Below are 27,783 nucleotides of genomic sequence, written 5' to 3' on the forward strand. Positions count from 1 at the left end.
CACATAAGACCAATAAGCTGCAGTTTCTACCTTAGGAGTAGAGATTAGTGATAGAAACGCAAGAAAGTACATTGTAGGAGTTAGAGGGTTTCCTTGAGATATGAGAAGTTGTTTAGCTTGTTTCACCAGGGCACGGATCTGTGTCCACGTGGTCTTGGAGGGTTTCGGTGAAATTTCCACAGTCGTCCTCATTTGTGTAGATAGGATCTTCATCCGCCGCAGGCGTTGTCTTCTGCGCCGGGGTCTCCGGAGGAGCCGGTTTGATGAGCCGGTCTGGAATCCAGACGGGAGAGTCGGCATCCTGTGGAAATATGCAAGCATAGCCTCGTCCGGAGGTTAACAATACATCAGGGCCTTTCCATTGGCCCGATAATAAATCTTTCCAAAGAACTTTAGGAAGGGTGGCAGCCGATTGTGGCTGCCAATGGGAGAGAGCAGGGGTTAAATTGTTGGAGTTTACATTAAGGTGATTTAGGACGAATAAAGCATGGGTTAAAATATGATGAGGAGAGAAATATTTATGAGCTTTTTGTAGGCGTTCAATTTGTAATTTTAATATTTGATTAGTTCTTTCAACAATCGCCTGACCCTGAGGATTATAAGGGATCCCCGTAGAATGAGCAATTTTCCACTGTATACAAAATTGTTCAAATGCTCGAGAGGTATAAGCTGGAGCATTGTCTGTTTTTAATTGATGAGGAACACCTAGCTGCTGAAAGCAGTAAAATAGGTGTTGTACAACATCTTTGTAGGCCTCGCCAGGTCTTGCAGAGGCACAGATAAAATGAGAAAAAGTATCAACAGTAACATGTACATATTGTAATTTTCCAAAACTAGACACATGTGTTACATCCATTTGCCATAATACATTGGGGCGTAAACCCCGAGGATTAACACCAAATTTTAAAGGATGATGAGTAACAGGACAGGATTTACACTTTAAGACTATTTGTCTTGCCTGTTCTCTAGTAATTTGAAACATTTTTCTTAATGCGTTAGCATTTTGGTGATGTAAGGCGTGGCTTTCTTCAGCGTCGGCCACTGATGCCACTATAGTACGTGTTAATAAATCTGCAGTGGCATTTCCTTGGGCCAAAGGGCCAGGTAAGTTAGTATGTCCTCTTATGTGACCAATATAAAATTGATTATTCCTTTGCTGAATTAAAGTTTGTAGTTTCTTTAATAAAGGTAGAATAGTTGAGGTTCCTGTTAAAAGAGCAGTTTCAAGAGCTGGAAAAAGAGAAGCAATATATTTTGAATCTGTGTACAAGTTAAACCTTTGTTTGAAATTATTAAAGGCCGAGATTAGAGCCCATAATTCTGTTTGTTGGGCAGAGGCTTGTGTGACCTCTTTAATAAGAGGAGACAGGCCTGGGCTAAAAACTACAGCTCGACCTGTAGAGGAGCCATCTGTGAACAAGGTTATTGCGTCAGACAGAGGCTGTTTGGAACACATAAGAGGAAATATAAGTGAAACTGTTTTTGTAAATTCAATTAAAGGATGTTTAGGATAATGGTATAAGATTTGACCTGCATAGCCTTGTAAGGCCAATACCCAATCATCATTATTTTGAAATAGTTGTTCCACTTGAGTTTTATTATAAGCAGTTACAATTACATGAGGATCTTTACCAAATAATTCCCGTGATCTTTTTCTTCCTTTATCAATTAATAAAGACACCAGGTATGGATAATCAGCAACAATCTTTGTCTGAACATGTGGTAAATGAATCCATTCTAAAATACCTTCCTGCCATAGGCAAGCTGTAGGAGTATACTCAGTAGAAAAAATGAGTAAAGACCATGGGTTTTGATAATTAATTTGTTTAACCCTAGCTTGAGTTAAAGCCTGTTCAACAACTTGTAAAGCCTGCAAGGCTTCTGGAGTTAAATGTCTAGGGGAACGGGGATTAGAGTCTCCCTGTAAGATAGTAAACAAAGGACTAAGGGTTCCCGTAGTAATCTTCAGAAAAGGTCGAATCCAATTTATTTCTCCCAGTAATTTTTGATAATCATTAAGAGTTTGTAATTTATCTCTCCTTATTTGCACCTTTTGAGGTGCAATATAGTCAGAGTGAATCCATTGTCCCAGATAACTTAATGGTTTATCTCTCTGAATTTTCTCTGGGGCAATGACTAAGCCAAATTTAGTTAATTGTTCTATAGCCTTTTCTAGCATTAGCTGTACTTTTGGCAGCTCAGGATGAGCTAGCAAGATATCATCCATATAATGAATTATGTAAGCACTAGGAAATTGTTTTCTCAGTGCTGCTAATGCAGCCGCCACAAATTTTTGGCATAAGGTAGGGCTGTTTTTCATGCCCTGTGGTAAAGTTTTCCACTGATATCTTTTAAACGGTTCCTGTAAGTTTAGAGAAGGAACACTGAAAGCAAAACGAGGACAGTCCTCAGGATGTAAATTAATAGTAAAAAAGCAGTCTTGCAGATCTATAATTATAAGTGACCATTGTTCTGGTACTGCTACAGGAGACGGAAGCCCAGGTTGAAGGGAGCCCATGTCTTCCATAATGGCATTTACTGCTCTTAAATCTTGTAAAAGTCTCCATTTGCCAGATTTTTTCTTAATGACAAACACAGGAGTGTTCCATGGACTAGTGGATTCCTCTAAATGACCTTTATCTAATTGTTCTTGTACTAAAATTTGTAATGCCTGTAACTTTTCTGTTGTCAGGGGCCACTGACTAACCCACACGGGAACATCTGTTAACCATTTTATTTTACAGGCATAGTTTTCTGCAGTGGCCCCTATGAAAAACACTGATCGTTAAGTTGATCACCTGTAACTAGTTTCATGTCTAGGACATGTAAAAGATCTCGTCCCCATAAAGTATAGGGTAGAGAGGGTAACACATAAGGTTGAAAGTAAATTTTCTTGTCCTTATATTCACATAACAAATGAGATGTACTACGCATGACACCAGAAACAGAACCGAGACCAACTAAAGAAGACCCAGTTCGATGAACCGGCCAGGATCTCGGCCAGTCGGAGGCAGCAATGCAGGTTACATCAGCGCCTGTGTCCATCAGGCCCTTAATGGGCCTGCCTTCTATTTTCATTTTTAACATCGGTCTATCATATAAATCATGTATAAGAGCTACACAATCTTTATCAGTAAATCCAAACTGTCCCTCTCCCCTGGCATCATGTAAGTGATAAGTGGGGAGTGGTATATATGGCAATAATAGTAACTGAGCAATTCTTTGTCCCTTATGAATTTGTGTAGTTTCTACTAGAGACTTTACCATGACTTTAATTGTATTTTCAGTGTCAGAATCAATTACTCCTGGAACAATTTCAAAATGTTTGGTGTAATTGGAACTTCGTCCCAATATAACACCAACAGTACCTGGCAATAACTTTCCTTTTATTCCTGTGGGAACTAACACAACACCATCATGTTTGGATATGATTATATCTTTAGAACTGGCAAGGTCTAAACCTGCACTGCCAGGAGTCCCACGTGGGAGATCATGAATTGTCCATTCAGGTGGTATACAATTAATAGTAGATGTGGGCTCTAACTTAGGTCGTACTGCGGTAGGAGCAGGAGACTCTCCCTTGGAGTCGGGGCTAGGAGAACGCCCCTTATCTAGTTTTTTGTCTGGTTGGTATCAATAAAGTTAGCACCCTTGTCTGACAAGGGGGTTCCATCTTTATGAAATTTAGATTTACATTCATTTTTCCAGTGCCTGCCCTTCTTACAACGAGGGCATGGTCCCGGGGGTAATCCACGGGACTTATTATTATTATTATTAGCACCGGTGGATTTCTTACAATCCTTCTGTATATGACCTGGCTTCCCACAGTTATAACAAGTGGGCAAGTCATGTGGGGGATTACACCCAAAACATGTATTACTGGGGTCTCTATCAAAAGCACCTTTAACATATGAACTAAATTTTTGACCCCGCATAGCTGCAGCAAACGCCATTCCCTGGACAATTGCTGGTGAGGCATCCATGCATGCTTTAATATAATCTTGTAAGGTACCTGTTTTCCTGAGTGGACGTATTAAGTCCTGACACAGCGTATTTTCATTTTCCCAAGCTAATTGCTTGAGTAATAATTCTGTGCCTTCTGATGGTGGAAGCATTCTATTAATAGCTTCTTCCAGGCGAGAAATAAAGTCAGGATAGGACTCTTCCATACCCTGTTTTATGCCTGCTAAAGTTGTGCCCTTGGTTCCCGGAGGAGGTATTTTTCGCCAAGCGGAGACTGCATTATGGCTGACTATCTCTAAAAATTGTCGGGGTAGTTTAATTTGATTTTCAAAAGAAGCAAATTCATCTGTCCCTAGAAGCATGGACAGCGTGGGCTGTGCTTTTCTTCCTACATGTTGATTAATACTTTCTCTACATCTATCTTCATACTCTGTTCTCCATAAAATATAATCACCTGGGGAAAGCGTGGCTTTGGCCGTTTGCTGCCAATCATACGGGGTAAGCCATTGACTGCTAATTGATTCCACAATTTGTAAGGTATAAGGGGCAGAAGCTCCCGATGTACGGACAGCCTGTTGCAGTTCTTTAAGCGTCTTTAACGACAGAGGTTCCCAGGTGGGTGGTGCCCTATCCTCAGTGGGAAAGCGTACCGGGAAAGCAAATGTAAAATCTCCCTGCTGACGGGCTTCTCGCACCGCCGCTTGAAAGCCCGCGGGCGGCGGAGGGAGACAAGGAGGTACGCGGGGAAGCGGAGCTTGTGAGGTTGTCTTAGATGTGACTTTTGGGACACGAACTGCCGGGTAAGCTCGGCGGGGGTGAATAAAATCATTCATTCTGTCCCTCTCATCTGGTTTAGTAAATTCATCGACCACATCCCACTCGTCACTGTCTGAAGAATTATCAACCGGTGGGAGTGGTGGTAGAATGTCTTTGAGCGTTGGAGCCGAAGGGACAACGCTCTCAGTGTTTGGTACCGGTTCAGGATCTTTAAGAACCTCGGGGGGAACCTCATCAGGAATCGGTGCCCCTTTAGATTCAGGATCACCAACCTCCGAATCAGTTTCTCTTATAAATGCTTCTAAAAAGGTATTGTCAGCTAAAAGTTCTCTAACTTGTAACCATAAAGGAAAAGCCTGAGGGGGCAAGACCTTCTCTCCATGTTCTTGCATGTATTTCCGCATTTCGCGTCCCACTCTCTTCCAGTCGGAGAGAGAGAGAGAGCCTTCCTCCAGAAACCAAGGACTAACCAACTTTATGAAATGTATAAGCTCCTCCAACCGTTTGAGAGACACATGAAAACCATTTTTCTCTAATAAACGCTGTATCATGACACTGAGCATGTGTTCTTCCTTACCCAATGTATGCCCCATGTTGTCCTGCGGATTACTCACACTTAACCGGTCAGCCTTTACCGGCGGGACTGCAGCTCCCTGGTGAGAGTCGCCTTCAATCTGAAAAAAGAGAGGAAAGAAAGAAAAAGAAAGATCACCTGTCCTTCAGGTCCCTGTTCGAGGCGCCAGCTGCCGCGGACCGCCAGTCGAATGAGTCTCAGTCCGAGGGCTTTCAGGGCGAGAACGGCTCAGGTTGATTGAAAAGGGCGACGCAGGAAAATGACAAACTGCCACACACCAAGGATGATGAAGAAAGCAGTTGTACTTTACTGATTTTTAGGCATGGTATTTATACATTTTTGACAATGTCTTACAAACTACAAAAGATATTTTTATGACTTGCTGATGCTTACAAAGTTCTTATCGAGTTTTGTAGATGGGAGTAGTCAACTGTCTTTTCTTAGACAATGTTTCTGCCCGTAAGGGGGAACAAAGGACTGCTGCTTATCAGCAGTTACTCTTTTACTTCTCTTTATCTATGTTTAAACCTTCTTTCTTTGTAAAACTGCTTTGTTCACATTTTGTATTTTTATATTTTTATATTTGATTATGATTTTTATGTTGTTAGTGAATTGATAGTGAATTATGTATATGTTTTAAGTGTATAGTGACAAAATTATAGAGAAAGCAATTTCATAGAAAACTTATTTCAAAGAAACAGTTTCAAAGGGACATAAGGTAGAGATAAGAGACCGGAGGGAGCGGGTATCTGGTAGGAACATCTTAACTTATCATCCCTGCATTCTCTTGATACATTGTTTCAATTAACTGACCTTTATGGTGGGAACGTGTTCCCTTGGAGACATTTAGTCTCCATTGTATAGATGAAGTCATGGATTAGTAAGTCATTATGTTTATTCTTAGTTTCTGAGGACATTCAAGCAACAATTAACCATTCAACTCAACAAACAAGTTTCAAACAGGTTTCAGGGTAAAGGTTATTCAGGCCTTTATGCCGCACCTCATGAATTCTTACGTTCACTAAAAGGCATGCTAGGCAACTTATGCGCTGCTGTCGCAAACCAGGGGGACTGGGGGCAACGCTCCGAGAAGCACCCACCGCCTTACCGCAGTTTTTACAACGCGGACAGAGCCATCCCGCCACGGCTTGATGCCGGGGGTGCGGCAGACGCTGACACCCAGGCTTCCTGTGTCAGTCTGGACTGTGCCCAGGATCCTGGAACAGAAGAGATGGAGACACACAGAGGTAGTCTGGGGTCATTTTCCACCACATGCTCTCAAAATGAAAGGGAGAAATCAACCAGGTGTACCCCACCCAGGCACTTCTGCTTCCCAGGGCCTGTCACCTGGACAGAGAGTGAGGAGGGTGAGCAGGAGAGGGGCACAGGCCATGGTGGAGATTCCTGTCAGCTCTGATTCCTGGGGATCCACAGCTGCCTCAGAGCTGCCCCTGTCTCTTGTACCTACTTTCCCACTGTGGGGACTGAGAGGCCTTTCATTCAAATCAGTCCCCTCCCCTCACATGGCCTCCCAGTCCCTGGGCACGGAGATTTCTCTACATGAGGCTGGCAGGGCCTGGCCTGAGCCTCCCTGGGACTAAGATTAAGCAGCCAGTCTGTCCCCTGGGACAGTGAGCCCCAGGCCCCCAGCAGAGAACAGGTGGCTGGTTTCCAGCCGGGCAGCCCCACAGTGCCCCTTGCTGCCCCTGGGGTGGATTCGCTCAGGTCTGGGATGCCCAACAGGGGACCCTGGGAAGAACACTGGGCTCCCCACCCTTTCTCTGCTGCTGTCCTCAACAGAAGGACCCCTTCACTCCCCGGTGGCTCCTCCACAGGACAGCTGTTCACCTTGGCTAAGTGCTGACTTCAGTGACAGGGACTCCTTGGCAGTTTAATCTGTGGCCATTTCTTCCACTGTGGATTTGTTGTGGGGTCAGCTCACTAGAACCACAAAGGACAGTGACAGCCCAGCCAAGACCTGTTAGTTGGAAAGGCCTAGGATGCTGGCTTTGCTTTCCCTCTGCCCATGATGCACCATGACAGGGTGGTTGCTTTTTATGTTCAGTTGTGAGACTTTCTATTATACATGAGATAGTAGAGCCTTCTCAGATATGTGATCAGCATGTGTTTCTTCTGTTAGTGTTTGACTTTCTCTCTCTTTGATTGTGTCCATTGACAAACACATTTAAAATTTTTCATCAAGTCAAATTTATGTATTTATTCATTATTTTTTTTCAAATCATAGCTATGTATATTAATGCAGTTATGGTGTACAATGTGCTGGTTTTATATGTAATTTGAAATACTTTCATCAAACTGGTTAACATAACCTTCACCACATTTTCTTAGTTATTATGTTAAAATATTTATATTCTACACTTAGTAGATATAACATGTACCCTTATAAAATGCACCATAGGTGTGGTCCCACCAATTACCCTCCCTCTAGCCATCCTCCTCCCTCCCCTGCCCATCCTCTTTCCCCTTCATCTGTAGTTGGGTTATAGCTTTCATATGGAAGTGTGGATGCTTATAGATTGGTTTCATAGTAGGCCTGAGTATATTGGATACTTTTTCTTCATTCTTGAGATACTTTGCTAAGAAGAATATGTTCCAGCTCCATCCATGTAAACATGAAAGAGGTAAAGTCCCCCCCCTTTTTTTTTTTTAAGAGACAGTCTCACTCCATCACCCTCGGTAGAGTGCTATGGCATCACAGCTCACAGCAACCTCCAGCTCTTGGGCTTAGGTGATTCTCTTGCCTCAGCCTCCTGAGTAGCTGGGACTACAGGCACCCTCCACAACAATAGACCAGGCTACTTCTAGTTGCAATGTGGCCAGGGCCAGGTTTGAACCCACCATCCTCGGTATACAGGGCCAGAGCCCTACTCACTGATCCACAGGTGCTGTTTGTCTCCATCTTTTTTAAGGCTATATTTTATGGCATACATATACCACAATTTATGAATCCATTCATGGGTTGATGTGCACTTGGGCTTCTTCCACGACTTAGCAATTATGAATTGGGCTGCAATAAGCATTCTGGTGAAAAGATCTTTGTTAAAAAGTGATTTTTGGTCTTCTGGATATGTACCTAGTAGAGGAATTGAAGGATTGGCAGGTCTATTTTTAGATCCCTAAGTGGTCTCCAAACATTTTTTAAAAGGAATATATTAGTTTGCATTCCCACCAGCAGTGCAGAAGTGTTCCCTTTTGTCCAAATCCACACCAACATCTATGGTTTTGGGATGTGGAATAATCTTACTAAAGTTAGATGATATCTAAAAGTGATTTGATTTGCATTTCTCTGATGATTAAGGATGATGAGCATTTTTTTCATGTGTTTGTAGGCCATGCATCTGTCTTCTGTAGAGAAGTTTCTCTTCAAGTCCCTTGCCCACCCTGAGATGGGATCACTTGTTCTTTCTTGCTAATATGTTTGCGTTTCTGTGGATTATTATTATTTTTTTTTTTTTGCAGTTTTTGGCCAGGGCTGGTTTGAACCCACCACCTCTGGCATATGGGGCTGGCATCCTACCCCTTTGAGCCCCAGGCACCGCTCCCTCTGTGGATTATTGTTATTAAACCTTTGTCAGAGACGTAACCTGAAAATATCTTCTCCCATTCTGAGGGCTGTCTGCTTGCTTTATGCACTGTGTTCTTGGCTGTGCAGAAGCTTTTTAATTTGATCATTTCTCAGTAATGTATTTTTGGTGTTGCTTCAATTGCCTGGGGGTCATTCTCAGAAAATATTCTCCCAGGCCAATTTCTTTAAGTGTTTTCCCTGCACTTTCTTCTAGTAATTTTATACTTTTCTATCAAAACACACACAGACACACAAAAGCACACACAGAGACACACATAAAAACCCACACAAGGACACAAAGACACACACAGACACAGAGACACACATAAAAACCCACATAAGGACACACACATATACACACAGAAGCACAGATGCAAACAAAGACACCCACAGACATACACAGAGACACAGACACAGAGAACACAAAGACACACACATACACACACAGACGCACAAAGATACAAACACACAGACCCACACACAGACATACACAGAGACACACTCAGACACACACATGACACAGAGAGACACACAGAGACACATACACGGATACACACAAACACACACAGGGACACAGACACACACAGAGACACACACACAGACAAAGACACACACAAAGACCCACACAAGGACACACACATATACACATAGACACACACAGACACACACTCAGACACACACAGAGACAGACACACAGAGAACACAAGACATGCACACATACACACAGACACACAGAGAGACAAACACACAGACACACACACAAACACACACAGAGACACACACAGACAAACACAGACATGCACAGACGCACACAGACACACACACAGAGGCACAGACACAGCGGTAAACAAACACTAAGACAGACACTCATAGAGAAACACACTCAGACACACACAGAGAGACACACAGAGACATGGACACAGATACATACATAGACAGAGGTACAGAGACACACACACTGAGATACACAGACACACACAGAGACAGACACACATGGATACACACACAGACCCAGACACACACACAGACACAAACACAGAGACACACACAGAGCCACACATATACAGACACACAGAGCCACACACACATATACAGAGAGACACACAGAGCCACACACAGACACACAAAGAAACACAGAGAGAAACAAATGGACAACCACACGTACACACACACAGACACACTCACAGACATACACAGAGACACACAAACAGACACACACACACAAAGGCATACACAGAGACACATATATAGAGACACACAGACATATACACAGACACACTCACAGAGACACCCACACAGACACAAACAGAGATACACACAGAGACACACACACAGACACACAAAGGCACAAACATACAATTAGACACACAGAAACACACACACAGACACAAAGAGAGACACAGACACACATAAAGACACACAAGAAACACACAGACTCAAACACACAGAAACACAAACACAGACACACAGAGACACAGACAGGCACACACAGAGACACACGCACACACACAGACACACGCACACACACAGACAAACACACAGAGACACGCACAGACTCACACATAGGCACACATACAGACATATAGACACACTCACAGACACACAAACAGCAATACACACAGAGACACACACAGACACACATAGAAAGACAGACACAGGCAGACATACAGAGAAACAAAAACATACAGACACTCAGAGACACACAGTCACAAACAGAGACACACACTCAGTGACGCACAGAGATACATACACAGACATACGCAGAGACACATACATAGACACACACACAGACACACCCAGAGACACACACATAGACACACATACAGACACACACAGACACTCTGAGACAAACACAGACACACACACGCAAACACATAGAGACACAGACAAGACCCACACTCAGACATGCACACGGAGACACACAGACACATACAGGGATGCAGACACAGACACATACAAAGACACATGTAGAGAAATACATGCAGACACACACAGAGACACACACATAGACACAAACAGAGACCCACACACAGAGACACACACCCAGAGGGACATATTACAGAGACTCACACACACACACAGAGACATATACAGAGAGACACACACAGAGAGACACACAGAGGAAGATGCAGAGACACACACAGACACACAATCACACACACATAGACACACACAGAGACACACACACAGATACATAAACTGACAGACACACACACTCAGAGACAAACATACACAGGCACACAGAGACACACACACAGAGTCATACAGACACACACACAGATACATAAACAGACACACACCCAGACACACACGGACACTCAGAGACAAACACACACAGACAAACAGAGACACACACACAGAGATACACACACAGAGACACACACAGCCACACACAACTAGGGGCTGCTCTCAGAAACTTCATTTTGGGACACTGAGGCAGTTGTCAGTCGGCTCTCCAATAAAGGACTCCCCTGAAAATTTGGCTCGTGTGGCTGTGTGATCTCTGGGGGAACTTCGGGGCATAACACTAGGATTAAGGGTGTCATGCACAACACCTGGCCTTTCTTTACTATTTATGTGTAGTTCTGAGTCTCTATTCAGAACTCTGTGTCCTCCATCTATGTGTCTATTGTTGTACTAATATCATGCTTTTTTGGTTACTATGGTCTTGCAGTATAATTTGAAGATTGGAAATGTAATGCCTCCAGATGTGGATTGCATTGGCTAGTCGGGCTCTTTTGTGATTCCGTGTGAAAATTAGGATTTTTTTCTCTAATTCTTTCCAAAATGATGTTGGCATTTTAATGGGAATTGTATTGAATCTGTAAGTCATATTTGGGCAATATGACATTTTAGCAATATTGATTCTTCCAGTGTTTTGTCATTCACGTAATCTACAATTTCTTTCATTAGTGTTTTCTAGTTCTTACTTTAGAGATTTTTACTTCCTTGGTTAAATGTATTGCTAGGCATTTTATGTTATTTTGTAGCTATTGTGAATGGTATTGAATTTTTGATGTGATGATCACCTTAGCATTTATTAGTGTATAAAAATGCTACTGATTTGTGTACATTAATTTTGTAACCTGAGATAATTACATTTATTTATTAATTCTAGGAGTCTTTTGGAGGAGGCTTTACGGTTTTCTAGATTTAAGATCATCTCATTGGCAGCAGGGATACTGTAACTTTTTTTTTTTTTCTGACTTGAGTGTCCTTTATTTTTTTCTATTACCTGATTTCTCTGGCTGGGACTTCCAGCACTATGCTGAGTAGAAGTGGTGAGAGTGAGCATCGTCCGGTCTCAATTCTTACTGGGAATGCTTTTAACTTTATCTCATTCAGAATAGTGTTTGAATTAAAGGCCATTCACAATCAGAAAGGATTTGGAAGGGGTTTGTCTTGTGAACTAAAATAAAATCTTACATCCCCCTCCACCAGCAACTAACTGAATGGACCCCCCCCCTTGGCCAAGGGGATCCCTTATATTGAGTTGCTAGGCAGCAGAGAGGAAATCTGACATGTCTCATCATGCTCCCTCCTCTTATTAGAGATGCCCTCTGTGACTCACAACAGCCAAAGGCTGTGGAAGACTTACTTGTGCGTCCTCAATATACACAACAAACCAGTTGAGTCTGTCCAGTGCTTTGTCTCCGATTAACAAACCCTTTACCTTAAGCATGTCTTTTTGCTGACTCCTGGTCTTTTAGCCAAAGTCTAACTCTTCCAGACAATTATCAGGTAAAGAATCTGTAAACCCACGTATAAATCTGTGAGCCCCAACCCACCAGATGTCCCAGCTTTTTGTGCCAAACCAATGTATGTTTTCTGCTTATTGATTTATAACTTCACCTGTAATTCCTATCTCCTAAAACCAAACTGCAAACCCATAACTGGGAGTCCACTTGCTCAAGGCTTCCTGGGTGTGGTTCTGGGTCATAGTCTTCAAATTTGGCTCAGCATGAACCTCTTTAAATTATTTTTACAAGTATGGCTTCTTTTCCATTGACATCATATGTAGTTTTTATTATGTTGATGTATGTATTTATTCTGTCTATGCCTATTTTGCTGAGGGTTTTTTATCATTAGCACTTGCTGGCGTAGGGTGAGGGGAAATGTGCCCTTTCCCCCCAAAAGGTGGCTGAAAGACCAACTCACAATTAAGGCAGGATAGTAAGAGAAATGTTTATTTCCAAATATCATGCACATGGGGAGAATTACAGGAGTCATCTCCCAATGTTTTAATGATGGCCCGATACCTTTTAAGATGCCTTTTAGAAGGGAGGGGGAGAATGTGGAGTACAGGAGCAGCAGGTGAATGCTAAGAAGGATGAATAGATGGGGGGAAATGAATTGACTTGTAAATTAACCTGAGAGACAGTTATTATGTTTTAAACAATTTGCAGTAGGTCTGCTAGCCTTCAGGGTGAACAAAGAAAGTTAGTTTTGCCTCTTTGATATTTTGATCACATTGGTCAGGTTTTATGTAGATAGAGAAGAAGCCCCTTCCAAATGCTTTCTGATTGTGAATGGCCTTTAATTCAAAATATTCTTTATACAAGTAGTCAATTTTGGAGTGAAATTTCCTTAGCTCCTTCACTGGATTTTAGTGAATGTTCTTACTGTATCTATCGAAATAATCATATGATACTTGTTTGAAATTCTGCCTATGTAGTGAATCACATCTTGATTTGCATATGTTAATCCATCTTTGTATCCCTGGGAGGAAATTCACTTGTCATGGTAAACTATACTTTTCATGTGATCTTGGGTTTGTTTTGCTAGTGTTTTCTTGATTGTTTTTGGATAGATGCTAATCAGGCCCTTAGTTTTCTTTTTGTTGTTGTTGTATTCATTCCTGGCTTTGGTATTAGGTTGGTATTGACTTCATTAAATGAATTAGAGAGGATTTCCTCTTTCTAATCTTATGTAACAGTCTCAGTAGGACAGGTACCGGTTCCTCTTTGTATGTCTGGTAAGAATCACTATGATCTGGTTTTTGGCTTTCTGGGGAGGAAGCATATGTTTTATTACTAATTTATTCTCACTACTTGTTGGTATGTTTAGAATTTCTATTTTTCTCCAACTCAGCTTGGGAGGTTGTGTGATTGCAGGAATTTATTCATTTTCTCTAGAATTTTTAGATTGTGTTCACAGAGGTGTTCATAGTAGTCTCAGAAGATCTTTTGCATTTCTATGATATCATGATATAATGTCTCCTTTTACATCTCTGATTGACCTTATTTCAATCATTTTCTTCTTTTCTCAGTTAATCTACCCAGTGGTCTATCAATTCTTTTCTTTTCTTTTTATTTTTTTTGTGTGGTATATCAGTTTTATTTGTCTTTTCAAAGAATCAAATTTTTGTTTTCTTGATCCTTTATATTGTTCTTTTTTGTTTCAATTTTATTTAGTTCTCCTCTGATTTTTTGTTATTTCTTGTCTTCTACCAGCTTGGGGTTTGGTTTGTTTTTATTTTTCTAGAACCCCAATGTGTGACATTAGGTTATTAATTTGTGATATTTCTGTCTTTTATTTATTTATTTTTGGGGGAGACAGAGTCGCAGGCTCTCACCCTGGGTAGAGTGCTGTGGCATCACAGCTCACAGCAACCTCAAACACTTGGGTTTAAGTGATTATCTTGCCTCAGCCTCCAAAGTAGTTGGGACTACAGGCAACCACCACAATGGCCACTGTTTTTTTGTTGCAGTTGTCATTGTTGTTTGGCTGGATTCAAACCTGCCAGCTTTGGTGTATGTGGCTGGCACTCTAGCCGTTGAGCTACAGGTATCAAGCCTATGATATTTCTGTGTTTTAATCGGAAGTATTTAGTGCTATAAAATTCTCTCTGAGCTCTGCTTTTAACTTACCCCAGAGATTTTGTTAGTTCGTCTTTTAATTTAAAAAATGTTTTTTAAATTTTGCACCTTCATTTCATTGTTGATCTCAAAGTTAACTTAGTATTATGCCTTTTAATTTGCATGTATTTGTATGGTTTTGAAAATTTCTTTTAGAATTGATTTCTAGTTTTATTCCACTGTAGTCTGAGACAATTCATAGTATTATTTTGATTTTTATCAATTTTTTGATACTTGTTTAGTGGCCTAACATATGATCTATCTTGGATAATTATGTCCCATGTTCTTATGAGAACAACATAAATCTATACTTTGGGAGTAAAATATTCTGTAAATGTCTGTTAAGTACACTTGTTCTAGAGTCCTGTCTTATTCAGTGTTTCTTTGCTGTCCAGTTTTGATATTGGAGTGTTGAAGTGCCCCACTATTAATATGTTGTTTGTTTCTTTTCTTAGATCAAGTGGTATTTCTTTTATGAATCTGGGACTCTGGTGTTAGGTGCATGTATATTTAGGATTGTTAGATCTAATTGTTGAATTGATCCCTATATCATTATATAATGGCTATCTTTGTCTTTTTTTTTTTTTTACAGTTATTCAGTTATTGATTTCAAATCTGTTTTATCTGATCTAAGAGTAGCTACTCCTGCTCACTTTTTTTTTTTTGAGACAAAGTCTCACTCTATCACCCTGGGTAGGTGCCATGGCATTATAGCATTAGCAACCTCAAAATTTTGCACTTGAGAAATCCTCCTGACTCAGCCCCCTGAGTAGCTGGGATTACTGGCACCCACCACAATTCCTGGCCATTTGTTTTATTTCTTTATAGACAGGGTCTCACTTTTGCTCAGGCTGGTTTCAAAGCCCTGAGCTCAAGCAGTCTACCCGCTTTGGCCTCCCAGAATGTTAAGATTACAGGTGTGAGCTATCACACCAGGCCTCCTGCTCACTTTTGATTTCCATAGCATGGGATATTTTTTTCTCATGCTTTAACCTTGAGTTTATGAGAATCTTTATGAGTTAAATGGTTTTCTTGGAGACATTGGATATTAGGGTTGTGTTTTTAATCTATTCTACTAATCTGTATTGTAGGGGTCATAGCAAAACCTGTCCTTTTCCCTTGATCTGATTCCCTGAAAGATCAACTCACAATTATGGTACATTAATAATGAGAGAGGATAGCCAAGAAGGGTGAGGTCTACAAGAACAGGTCTTCTCAAGGAGACCACAAAGATACACATGCAGGGTCCTCTCCATGGTGACTCAGCTCTTGGAAATTTGTAAACTTAACTTCCTGAAACTTGGAAATTTCTAAGTTCTGTGAAATCCTGTAGTTCTGTAGGGGTGGGAATAGCATCCCCCGCTTGATTCAAACTAGCCAATGACAAGGGTACCCGTGGGGTGGAACTTTTTGACTGTCAATAAAAAGAGAAAGACCAAGGCAGTCGGGGAGCACAGCCATTTGAAATTCTTCTATGCCGTAAGCACCCAGCTGGTGAATAAAGCCCTTCCTCTTATAAATGTGGTGTTTGGGTGCTCCTTCTCTCTGTTGGGCCTTGTCTTCCTGCAACATTTTTGGTTCCCTGACCGGGAAGTAAGATCCCCCCGGAGAGAACACGCACCTGGTAGTTGCTGCCAATCCTTTGGACACCCACGTGGGGGCCCTTGATCAACCTGGGTGACGTGAACCACTGAGCACTCCAGGGAGGCAGTTTGGCCTCCCTGTGTAGACGCCTTAAATAGGCTGAGAAAGGACCCCATTGGCAGGTCTTCAAGGAGTCAAAAACCAGGAGGAACTGACATGCGGGAACGGGTACTTACACAGGGAGAAGTGTAAGGCAAGGTATGATCGATCTGGAGGTCCCATTACAGTTTTAGTGGAAAAGGAGCCTGATCAACTCCTTGGGCATTAGATTGTTGACAGGTCTGTTGAGAGGTATGTGAGAGTGTGTGGATGTGGTGTGACTGAAAGAACTCCGAGGGTGGAGTTGGACCTCCCTTCACAGGGCCTAGGGGAGTGTTGGTTTGCCTCCTATGGCTAAGTAGCAGCTTGAGTGGGAAATCGAAGCTGTCCAGGTTAAGAATTGGGTTGGAGGGGGGGAGGAGACAAGATGGCTGACTGAAGCCAGCTTTCCACAGAGGCTCCCGTCCAGTAGGAGAGTTTAAGGACAAAAATTCAGCAAGTAACCTGGTGGATTTGAGCTGCACTAAGAGAGAAGGTTGAAGGACGCACATCAACCCCACTGAGGCAAGCTGCGACCACAAGGATACAAACAAAAGGTACAAAATCCATCACCAAGCAGATGGGAGTCCCCTCCCCCATGAGAACGGCTCAGAGAGCCCCACAAACAATGGGGAAGAGTTCAAAGGTCCTCCCACTACACACCACGGGAGAGACCCTCTAAAAACTTGACCTACCTCCCCTACTAGGGTGTCACGGCGTCCTCCTGCCAGGCATAAAACTGTATAAACTGTATATAGTATCTACCTGGAATTCTGAACTCCCAGCACTCCCCTTCACTCACAGTGAGGTCTGGAGACCAGTCCTGGTCAGCAGAGAGGGTACTGCACCAGAGTGGCAGTTCCCTGAGGCACAGTGTGACAGCTGTCTTCTGGTGACAATACGGCCAGGCATAAAACTGTGTAAAGCTGTGTGTGTTCTCTGCCCGCAACCCCAGGCTCCCAGCGTTCTGCGTGCTCCCCTCTGCTCTCCCTCCAAGGTCTAGAGGCCTGTCCCCCAGGGGTTCAGACTCTTAGGCGATTGCTCGAGGGGTGTAGACAGTGCTGGGCTGCAGCTGGTCAGTGCAGACTCTGGGGTACAGGAGCAGAGAGAAAATGGTTGGCCGGAAGGGAGCTACACAGGAGCAGCAGTTGCCTGAGCCATAAAGCAGCAGCCCTCTTTTGCTAGCAATATGGTTCACTACCAAATATTCTGAAGCCACACCCCCTGTCTCCCTGGGCAACCAGAGACTGTGAGTATAGGATTTGCCTTAGGCAACTCCAACTTGCAAACGGGGGAAACTCCCAGGGTGGGGCTGACCCAGAGGTCTGCTATACTAAACCTAAGATGCACCTGGACCTCAGGGGATCATCAGCCTATAGACAATACAAGAGCAAAGACAAGCTAATTTGGAACTCAATTCAGCTTCTCTTCTGCAGGGGAACCGCAGAGTTGTTCTATTCTGTTCTGTCAGTAACATTAATCAGGGGCGAGTCTGGACCTGAGTGAAAACCCCCCAACCTTCATCAAGCGCCCAAGGTTGTCAGGCCTCACCTCCTTCTGCTAGAGAGAAGCAGAACACAGTGGCCTGGCAGACTTCCTTGTGATTCAGGCAGGTACAAACTCCTGGAGTACCGATTCACTATAGGCAATTGGGTCAGCCAACTGCAGGGCTATCAGTGACTGGGTGTGACAGCGGTGCAAGGTGGGGAAGGAGGCATCAACCTTCCCAGACTGATCTATTTGCTGGGTGGCTCCTCCTGAGTCCACGCAGCACTGGAGAAAGCCACACCAGAGTAGTCACCAGACCCCTGTGATCCAGTTCCCACAGACCTCTTAAACTCTCACCCGAGACAGGTGCAGACTGAGAGAACTGATTTGGACTTTTTGAACTGAACCAATCGCCTGAGGACAAATCAGGTGGCGCCCTGGGTGCACCGTGGTAGGAAGGTTTGACTTTCCTTTTCCAATTGTTTGCTGGTGGGGGTGGGGTGGGGTGACTTAATTGCTGATATTTCTCCACAGCTGAGACTTCAATCTAGAGTATCTGTTTCACTAGGGTGGAACAGAAACCAACTGAAAACAAGACAGAACCAGTTAGCCCCACCACACCAGACAGGGTCTCAGTTTCTCAGGCCACAACACTGTACAGGCCCTCAACAAAGCCCCAGGGGGAAAAAATCAAAGGGAGTAGTAAAACAACCATGGGGCGGAATCAGCAGAAAAAATCTGGTAACATGAATAACCAGAATAGATCAAACCCCCCCCAAGGAAAGATATGGCAGATGTAATTGAAGATCCTATTCATAAACAACTGGCTGAGATGTCAGAAATCGAATTCAGAATTTGGATTGCAGACAAGATTAACAAAGTGGAATTGGGAATTCGAGGAGAAAATCAAAAGTTGTCTCAAGAATTTAAGACAAAACCACCAAAGACTTAGACACACTGAAGCAATAATTTGCAGCCCTCAAAGATATGAAAAATACAGTAGAATCCCTCAGCAACAGAATGGAGCAAGCAGAAAAAAAATTTCTGACATTAAAGATAAAGCCTTTATACGCTCCCAAACTCTCAAAGAGGAAGAGAAATGGAGAGCAAAAATGGATCATTCTCTCCGAGAGCTCTGGGATAATTCAAAGAAAGTGAATATCCGAAATTTGGAGTTCCAGAAACAGATGAAGTGGCCTCGCTGGGCAAAGAGGCCCTTCTGCATGAAATTATGAAAGAGAATTTTCCAGACATACCAAGAGATTCTGAAATTCAGATCGGAGACAGCTTCAGAACCCCAGCATGACTCAACTCCAATAAGACATCCCCCAAGCGTATCATAATTAACTTCACTAAAGTTAATATGAAGGATAAAATCCTCAAAGCTGCCAGGAGAAAGAAAACCATTACCTTGAAAGGGAAGAATATTAGAATGACTGCAGATCTCTCTGCTGAATCTTTTTAAGCCAGAAGAAGGTGGTCACTGACTTTTAATCTCCTAAAGCAAAATAACTTTCAATCCCGAATCTTGTATCCAGCTAAACTGAGTTTCATTTATGACAGAGAAATTAAATACTTGAATGACAGTCCTATGTTGAAGAAATTTGCCATAACAAAACCAGCTCTTCACGATATTCTCAGACCTATCTTCCATAATGCCTAACCCAATCCTATAGCACAAAAGTAAACTCACTCAGAAACTTCGGATCAAACTCCAATTTCCACACTGGCAAAAGGATTAAAAGTGCCCACTGGACTTTTGAAAAACTCGATACCCAAAACTTCACCAGACTTATCAATATTCTCCATTAATGTGAACAGCTTAAACTGTCCTCTAAAGAGGCATAGGTTAGCTGACTGGATACAAAAACTCAGGCCAGATATTTGTTGCATACAAGAGTCACATCTTAACCTAAAAGACAAATACAGACTCAGGGTGAAAGGATGATCATCCATATTTCAGGCAAATGGTAATCAGAAAAAAGCAGGTGTTGCAATTTTATTTGCAGATACAATAGGCTTTAAATCAACAAAAGTAAGGAAGGACAAGAATGGTCACTTCATATTTGTTAAGGGTAATACTCAATATGATGAGACATCATTTATTAATATCTATGCACCCAACCAGAATACATCTCAATTTATAAGAGAAAATCTAACAGACATGAGCAACTTTATTTCCTCCAGCTCCAAAATAGTCAGAGATTTCAACACTTCTTTGGCAGTGTTGGATTGATCCTCCAACAAGAAGCTGAGCAAAGAAATCTTAGATTTAAACCTAACCATCCAACATTTGGATTTAGCAGACATCTACAAAACATTTCATCCCAACAAAACTGAATACGCATACTTCTCATCAGCCCATGGAACTTACTCCAAAATCAATCATATCTTAGGTCACAAGTCTAACCTCAGTAACTTAAAGGAATAGAAATTATTCCATGCTTCTTCTCGGACCACCATGGAATAAAACTTGAGCTGAGTAACAACAGGAATCTGCATACTGATACAAAAACATGGAAGTTAAATAGCCTTATGTTGAATGATAGCTGGATCAGAGATGAGATTAAGAAAGAAATCGCCGGGCAGCGCCTGTGGCTCAGTCGCTAGGACGCCGGCCCCATATAACGAGGGTGGCAGGTTCAAACCCGGCCCTGGCCAAACTGCAACCAAAAAATACCCGGGCGTTGTGGCCGGCGCCGGTAGTCCCACCTACTCGGGAGGCTGAGGCAAGGGAATCGCTTAAGCCCAGAAGTTGGAGGTTGCTGTGAGTTGTGTGAAGCCACGGCACTCTATGGAGGGCCATAAAGTGAGACTCTGTCTCTACAAAAAAAAAAAAAAAAAAAAATGAAAGTAATCGCCAATTTTTTGGAACGAAACAACGATGAAGACACGAACTATCAGAACTTCCGGGACACCGCAAAAGCAGTTCTAAGATGGAAATTTATAGCACTGCAAGCCTTCCTCAAGAGAACAGAAAGAGAGGCAACTTAATGGGACATCTCAAGTAACTGGAAAAGGAAGAACATTCCAACCCCAAACCCAGTAGAAGAAAAGAAATAACCAAAATTAGAGCAGAATTAAATGAAATTGAAAACAAAAGGATGATACAACAGATAAATAATTCAAAAAGCTGGTTTTTCGAAAAGGTCAATAAAATAGATAAACCTTTGGCCAACCTAATCAGGAAAAAAAAGAGTAAAATCTCTAATTTCATCAATCAGAAACAGCAAAGATGAAACAGACTCCTTAGAAATCAAAAAAAATCCCTAATGGGCGGCCGAGTAACAGCTTCCTTGCATCTGGGCACCGTGAGTCTGGGGAGATAGGACTCCAGGCATCTCTGGCTGGTGGGAACTGCCTATCATCACTCCTATGAGGATACAGGGAGTCAGCGAGAGACTTCTGGACCCCAAGAGGAGGAATAAAACCGTGGAAAACTGGCAAGTGGTCGCGTGTGTTCAATCCGTCTAAACCCGCCCACAACTGTAAGTTCAGTAGCAGCGAGACTGCAAACCAGAAAGGCCTTACCTGTGAACTGTTTTGATGTCCTTGGACTTGGCACTGAGTTGAACTGCCCTGGGGAAGGCCTGAGCGGGAGTGCGGAGAACTTTGGCCGTTGTCTAGGGCCCCAGTCTGAGCCGCTGAGCCAGACAGAGCTAATAGTGTTTGGTGGTGTTTCACACGGATCCATTGTCAGTGATCTGCCCCGGCAAGCTCCACCCTCAGCTTCGCAAAGCAAGAAACGGGTGGGAGCTGGTAACCCAGCAACCAAGTAGCCTAAGGGTGGGGTCTGAGCCGCCTTGCAGCCCTAAACCTCAGGGGCAGAGTGAGACCAGTTTTGGCACACTGGGTAAGTGGATAGCCACTTCAGCAGCGATTCCAGCGAGAAAGCTGGGAAAGCTTCTGCTCAGCAAGTTTACAAGTTCAAAGTGCCTTTTAAGTAGGCTGAAGAGAGATTTAGGGTGTCTACCTGCTGGGGTTTGAGAAATCAGCAGCCTCCAGTTGTATCAGAACTGTGACTAACATCTCATACCCCAGAAGACCACGTGGTGCCCAGACAATATTCAATAACATATACAAACTGCTTTGTTTTTGGTTGTGTATTTTTTCTTTCTTTTTTTTTTTTGGTTTGGTTGTCTTTTTTGTTTGTTTGTTTTGACGTTGCTGATGTTCTTTTGTTTTTTTAATTTCAATCTTTTCCACACAGATCACTTTTTCTTTCTAAATTTTCCAAGTTTAATTATAATTTCCCGTTGCTGCCTCTTTTAATAACTTCAACTTCATTTTTGCTAGTGTTTCTACCGATATAATTTGGTTTTTCACCCAATTTTATCCCTGTAAAGTTTTCTGTTTGCTTGTTTTGGTCTGATTTATAGCATTTTTGTCTTTCCTCTCTACTTCGTGGAGGTGGGGTACTGTGTCTTACCAGGTTAGCAAAGAGCTGCTGACCTCAAGGGAACCATGCAACTGGGCACCCCCAGAAGGTGGGGTTTTTTAAGGTTGTGTCAAAGTACCCTAATGTACACCTATATTGCCCTGCCTCCCTCTTTCTGTACCTCTTTTCTTTTTGTCAATATTCCTTATACCCACCCCCTCCTTTCTCTATCTTTCTTTTTTTCTTATCACTCGGTCCTCCTTTCTTTCATTCCCTTTTTTTTTGCTCTTCAACCTTCTCACCCTTCTGGTCCTCTAACCCTTACTCCACAGGCACAAGAACTTAAAGAGCAAGAGGAAGTGAAAGGAAAATTAGGGCAAGGAAACAGATAAAAGAAATCACTCATGAGGAAGAATCAGCAGAAAACTCCAGGCAACATGAAGAACCAGTCTAGAACGACCCCACCAAGGGACCATGAGGTAGCTACTGCAGAGGATTCCACCTATACAGAAATGTTAGGAATTACAGAAAGGGAATTTAGAATATACATGTTGAAAACAATGAAAGAAATGATGGAAACAATGAAGGAAATTGCTAATAAAGTGGAAAATAACCAAAAGGAAATCCAAAAACAGAATCAAATAAGAGATGAACGATATGAAGAATATAAAAAGGATATAGCAGACCTGAAGGAACTAAAACAGTCAATTAGGGAACTTAAAGATGCAATGGAAAGTATCAGCAACAGGTTAGACCATGCAGAAGAAAGAATTTCAGAGGTAGAAGACAAAGTTCTTCAGATAACTCAGACAGTAAAAGAGGCAGAAAAGAAGAGAGAGAAAGCAGAACGTTCACTGTCAGAATTATGGGACTTTATGAAGCCATCCAACATACGAGTTATAGGAATTCCAGAAGGGGAAGAGGAAAGCCCCAGAGGAATGGAAGCCATACTAGAGAATATTACAAAAGAAAATTTCCCAAATATCACCAAAGATTCTGACACACTGCTTTCAGAGGGATATCGGACACCGGGTCGCCTCAACTCTAACCGAGCTTCTCCAAGACACATTGTGATGAACCTGTCCAAAGTCAAGACAAAAGAAAAGATTCTGCAAGCTGCCAGGAGTAAGCGCCAGTTGACCTACAGGGGCAAATCCATCAGAGTTACCGCAGACTTCTCTAATGAAACTTTCCAAGCAAGAAGACAGTGGTCATCTACCTTTAATCTACTTAAACAGAACAATTTTCAGCCCAGAATTCTGTACCCTGCTAAGCTAAGCTTCAAAATTGACGGAGAAATCAAATCATTTACGGATATACAAACATTGAGGAAATTTGCCACAACAAGACCAGCTCTACAAGAAATACTTCAACCTGTTCTGCACACTGACCACCACAATGGATCAGCAGCAAAGTAAGAACTCAGAAATCAAAGGACAGAACCTAACCTACACACTGATACAAAAGATAAAACTAAGCAATGGACTCTCACCAAATAAGACGAATAGAATACTACCACACTTATCAATTATCTCAATAAATGTTAATGGCTTGAATTCCCCACTGAAGAGACATAGATTGGCTGACTGGATTAAAAAACACAAGCCATCCATTTGCTGTCTGCAAGAAACACACCTGGCTTCAAAAGACAAATTAAAGCTCCGAGTCAAGGGTTGGAAGACAATTTTTCAGGCAAATGGAATTCAGAAGAAAAGAGGAGTTGCAATCTTATTTTCAGATACATGTGGATTTAAAGCAACTAAAGTCAAAAAAGACAAAGAAGGTCACTTTATATTGGTCAAGGGAAAACTACAACAAGAAGACATTTCAATTCTAAATATTTATGCACCCAATTTAAATGCTCCCAGATTCTTGAAGCAGACCTTACTCAGTCTGAGCAATATGATATCTGATAATACCATCATAACAGGGGACTTTAACACACCTCTAACAGAGCTGGACAGATCCTCTAAACAGAAATTAAACAAAGATGTAAGAGATTTAAATGAGACCCTAGAACAATTATGCTTGATAGACGTATATAGAACACTCCACCCCAAAGATAAAGAATATACATTCTTCTCATCACCCCATGGAACATTCTCCAAAATTGATCATATCCTGGGACACAAAACAAATATCAACAGAATCAAAAGAATTGAAATTTTACCTTGTATCTTTTCAGACCAAAAGGCACTAAAGGTGGAACTCCACTCTAACAAAAATGCTCAACCCCACCCAAAGGCATGGAAATTAAACAATCTTCTGTTGAATAACAGATGGGTGAAGGAAGAAATAAAACAGGAAATCATTAACTTCCTTGAGCATAACAACAATGAAGACACAAGCTACCAAAACCTGTGGGATACTGCAAAAGCAGTTTTGAGAGGAAAATTCATCGCTTTAGATGCCTACATTCGAAAAACAGAAAGAGAGCACATGAACAATCTCACAAGATATCTTATGGAATTGGAAAAAGAAGAACAATCTAAGCCTAAACTCAGTAGAAGAAAAGAAATCTCCAAAATCAAATCAGAGATCAATGAAATTGAAAACAAAAGAATCATTCAGAAAATTAATGAAACAAGGAGTTGGTTTTTTGAAAAAATAAATAAAATAGATAAACCATTGGCCAGACTAACTAGAAATAGAAAATTAAAATCTCTAGTAACCTCAATCAGAAACGATAAAGGGGAAATAACAACTGATCCTACAGAGATACAAGAGATCATCTCTGAATACTACCAGAAATTCTATGCCCAGAAATTTGAAAATGTGAAGGAAATGGATCAATATTTGGAATCATACCCTCTCCCTAGACTTAGCCAGGAAGAAATAGACCTCCTGAACAGACCAATTTCAAGCACTGAGATCAAAGAAACCATAAAAAAGCTTCCAACTAAAAAATGCCCTGGTCCAGATGGCTTCACTCCAGAATTCTATCAAACCTTCAAGGAAGAGCTTATTCCTGTACTGCAGAAATTATTCCAAAAAACTGAGGAAGAAGGAATCTTCCCCAACACATTCTATGAAGCAAACATCACCCTGATACCAAAACCAGGAAAAGACCCAAGCAAAAAGGAGAATTTCAGACCAATCTCACTCATGAATATAGATGGAAAAATTCTCAACAAAATCCTAGCCAATAGATTACAGCTTATCATCAAAAAAGTCATTCATCATGATCAAGTAGGCTTCATCCCAGGGATGCAAGGCTGGTTTAACATACGCAAGTCAATAAACGTTATCCACCATATTAACAGAGGCAAAAATAAAGATCATATGATCCTCTCAATAGATGCAGAAAAAGCATTTTATAAAATCCAGCATCCTTTTCTAATTAGAACACTGAAGAGTATAGGCATAGGTGGCACATTTCTAAAGCTGATTGAAGCTATCTATGAAAAACCCACAGCCAATATTTTACTGAATGGAGTAAAACTGAAAGCTTTTCCTCTTAGAACTGGAAGCAGACAAGGTTGTCCTCTGTCACCTTTACTATTCAACATAGTGCTGGAAGTTCTAGCCAATACAATTAGGCAAGACAAGGAAATAAAGGGAATCCAAATGGGAGCAGAGGAGGTCAAACTCTCCCTCTTTGCTGACGACATGATCTTATACTTAGAGAACCCCAGAGACTCAACCACAAGACTCCTAGAAGTCATTAAAAAATACAGTAATGTTTCAGGATATAAAATAAATGTCCACAAGTCAGTAGCCTTTGTATACACCAATAACAGTCAAGATGAGAAGCTAATTAAGGACACAACTCCCTTCACCATAATTTCAAAGAAAATGAAATACCTAGGAATATACCTAACGAAGGAGGTGAAGGACCTCTATAAAGAAAACTATGAAATCCTCAGAAAGGAAATAGCAGAGGATATTAACAAATGGAAGAGCATACCATGCTCATGGATGGGAAGAATTAACATTGTTAAAATGTCTATACTTCCCAAAGCAATCTACCTATTCAATGTCATTCCTATCAAAGTACCTACATCGTACTTTCAAGATTTGGAAAAAATGATTCTGCGTTTTGTATGGAACCGGAAAAAAACCCGTATAGCTAAGGCAGTTCTTAGTAACAAAAATAAAGCTGGGGGCATCAGCATACCAGATTTTAGTCTGTACTACAAAGCCATAGTGGTCAAGACAGCATGGTACTGGCACAAAAACAGAGACATAGACACTTGGAATCGAATTGAACACCAAGAAATGAAACTAACATCTTACAACCACCTAATCTTTGATAAACCAAACAAGAACTTACCTTGGGGGAAAGACTCCTTATTCAGTAAATGGTGTTGGGAGAACTGGATGTCTACATGTAAAAGACTGAAACTGGACCCACACCTTTCCCCACTCACAAAAATTGATTCAAGATGGATAAAGGACTTAAACTTAAGGCATGAAACAATAAAAATCCTCAAAGAAAGCATAGGAAAAACACTGGAAGATATTGGCCTGGGGGAAGACTTCATGAAGAAGACTGCCATGGCAATTGCAACAACAACAAAAATAAACAAATGGGACTTCATTAAACTGAAAAGCTTCTGTACAGCTAAGGACACAATAACCAAAGCAAAGAGACAACCTACACAATGGGAAAGGATATTTGCATATTTTCAGTCAGACAAAAGCTTGATAACCAGGATCTATAGAGAACTCAAATTAATCCACATGAAAAAAGCCAACAATCCCTTATATCAATGGGCAAGAGACATGAATAGAACTTTCTCTAAAGACGACAGACGAATGGCTAACAAACACATGAAAAAATGTTCATCATCTCTATACATTAGATAAATGCAAATCAAAACAACCCTGAGATATCTTCTAACCCCAGTGAGAATGGCCCACATCACAAAATCCCAAAACTGCAGATGCTGGCGTGGATGTGGAGAGAAGGGAACACTTCTACACTGCTGGTGGGACTGCAAACTAGTACAACCGTTCTGGAAGGAAGTATGGAGAAACCTCAAAGCACTCAACCTAGACCTCCCATTCGATCCTGCAATCCCATTACTGGGCATCTACACAGAAGGAAAAAAATCCTTTTATCATAAGGACACTTGTACTAGATTGTTTATTGCAGCTCAATTTACCGTTGCCAAAATTTGGAAACAGCCTAAATGCCCACCAACCCAGGAATGGATTAACAAGCTGTTTTATATGTATACCATGGAATACTATTCAGCCATTAAAAAAAATGGAGACTTTACATCTTTCGTATTAACCGTGATGGACGTGGAAGACATTATTCTTAGTAAAGCATCACAAAAATGGAGAAGCATGAATCCTATGTACTCAATCTTGATATGAGGACAATTAATGACAATTAAGGTTATGGGGGGGGAGCAAAAAGAGGGATGGAGGGAGGAGGGTGGGGCCTTAGTGTGTGTCACACTTTATGGGGGCAAGACATGATTGCAAG

At 41.7% G+C, this 27,783-nt stretch overlaps 1 long non-coding RNA gene across 1 annotated transcript in view; it reads left to right on the plus strand.

The window, feature by feature from the left end:
• Nucleotides 1-5,378: 5,378 nt before the first annotated feature.
• LOC128579577 (uncharacterized) overlaps nt 5,379-27,783 on the plus strand; it is a 225,545-nt gene continuing 203,140 nt past the window's right edge. Inside the window, exon 1 of the long non-coding RNA XR_008378206.1 lies at nt 5,379-5,402. This is a non-coding gene — a long non-coding RNA (uncharacterized LOC128579577). The remainder of the gene's footprint in view (nt 5,403-27,783) is intronic.

Source organism: Nycticebus coucang, unplaced genomic scaffold (assembly GCF_027406575.1).
Source record: "Nycticebus coucang isolate mNycCou1 unplaced genomic scaffold, mNycCou1.pri scaffold_66, whole genome shotgun sequence".
Classification (NCBI taxonomy): domain Eukaryota; kingdom Metazoa; phylum Chordata; class Mammalia; order Primates; family Lorisidae; genus Nycticebus; species Nycticebus coucang.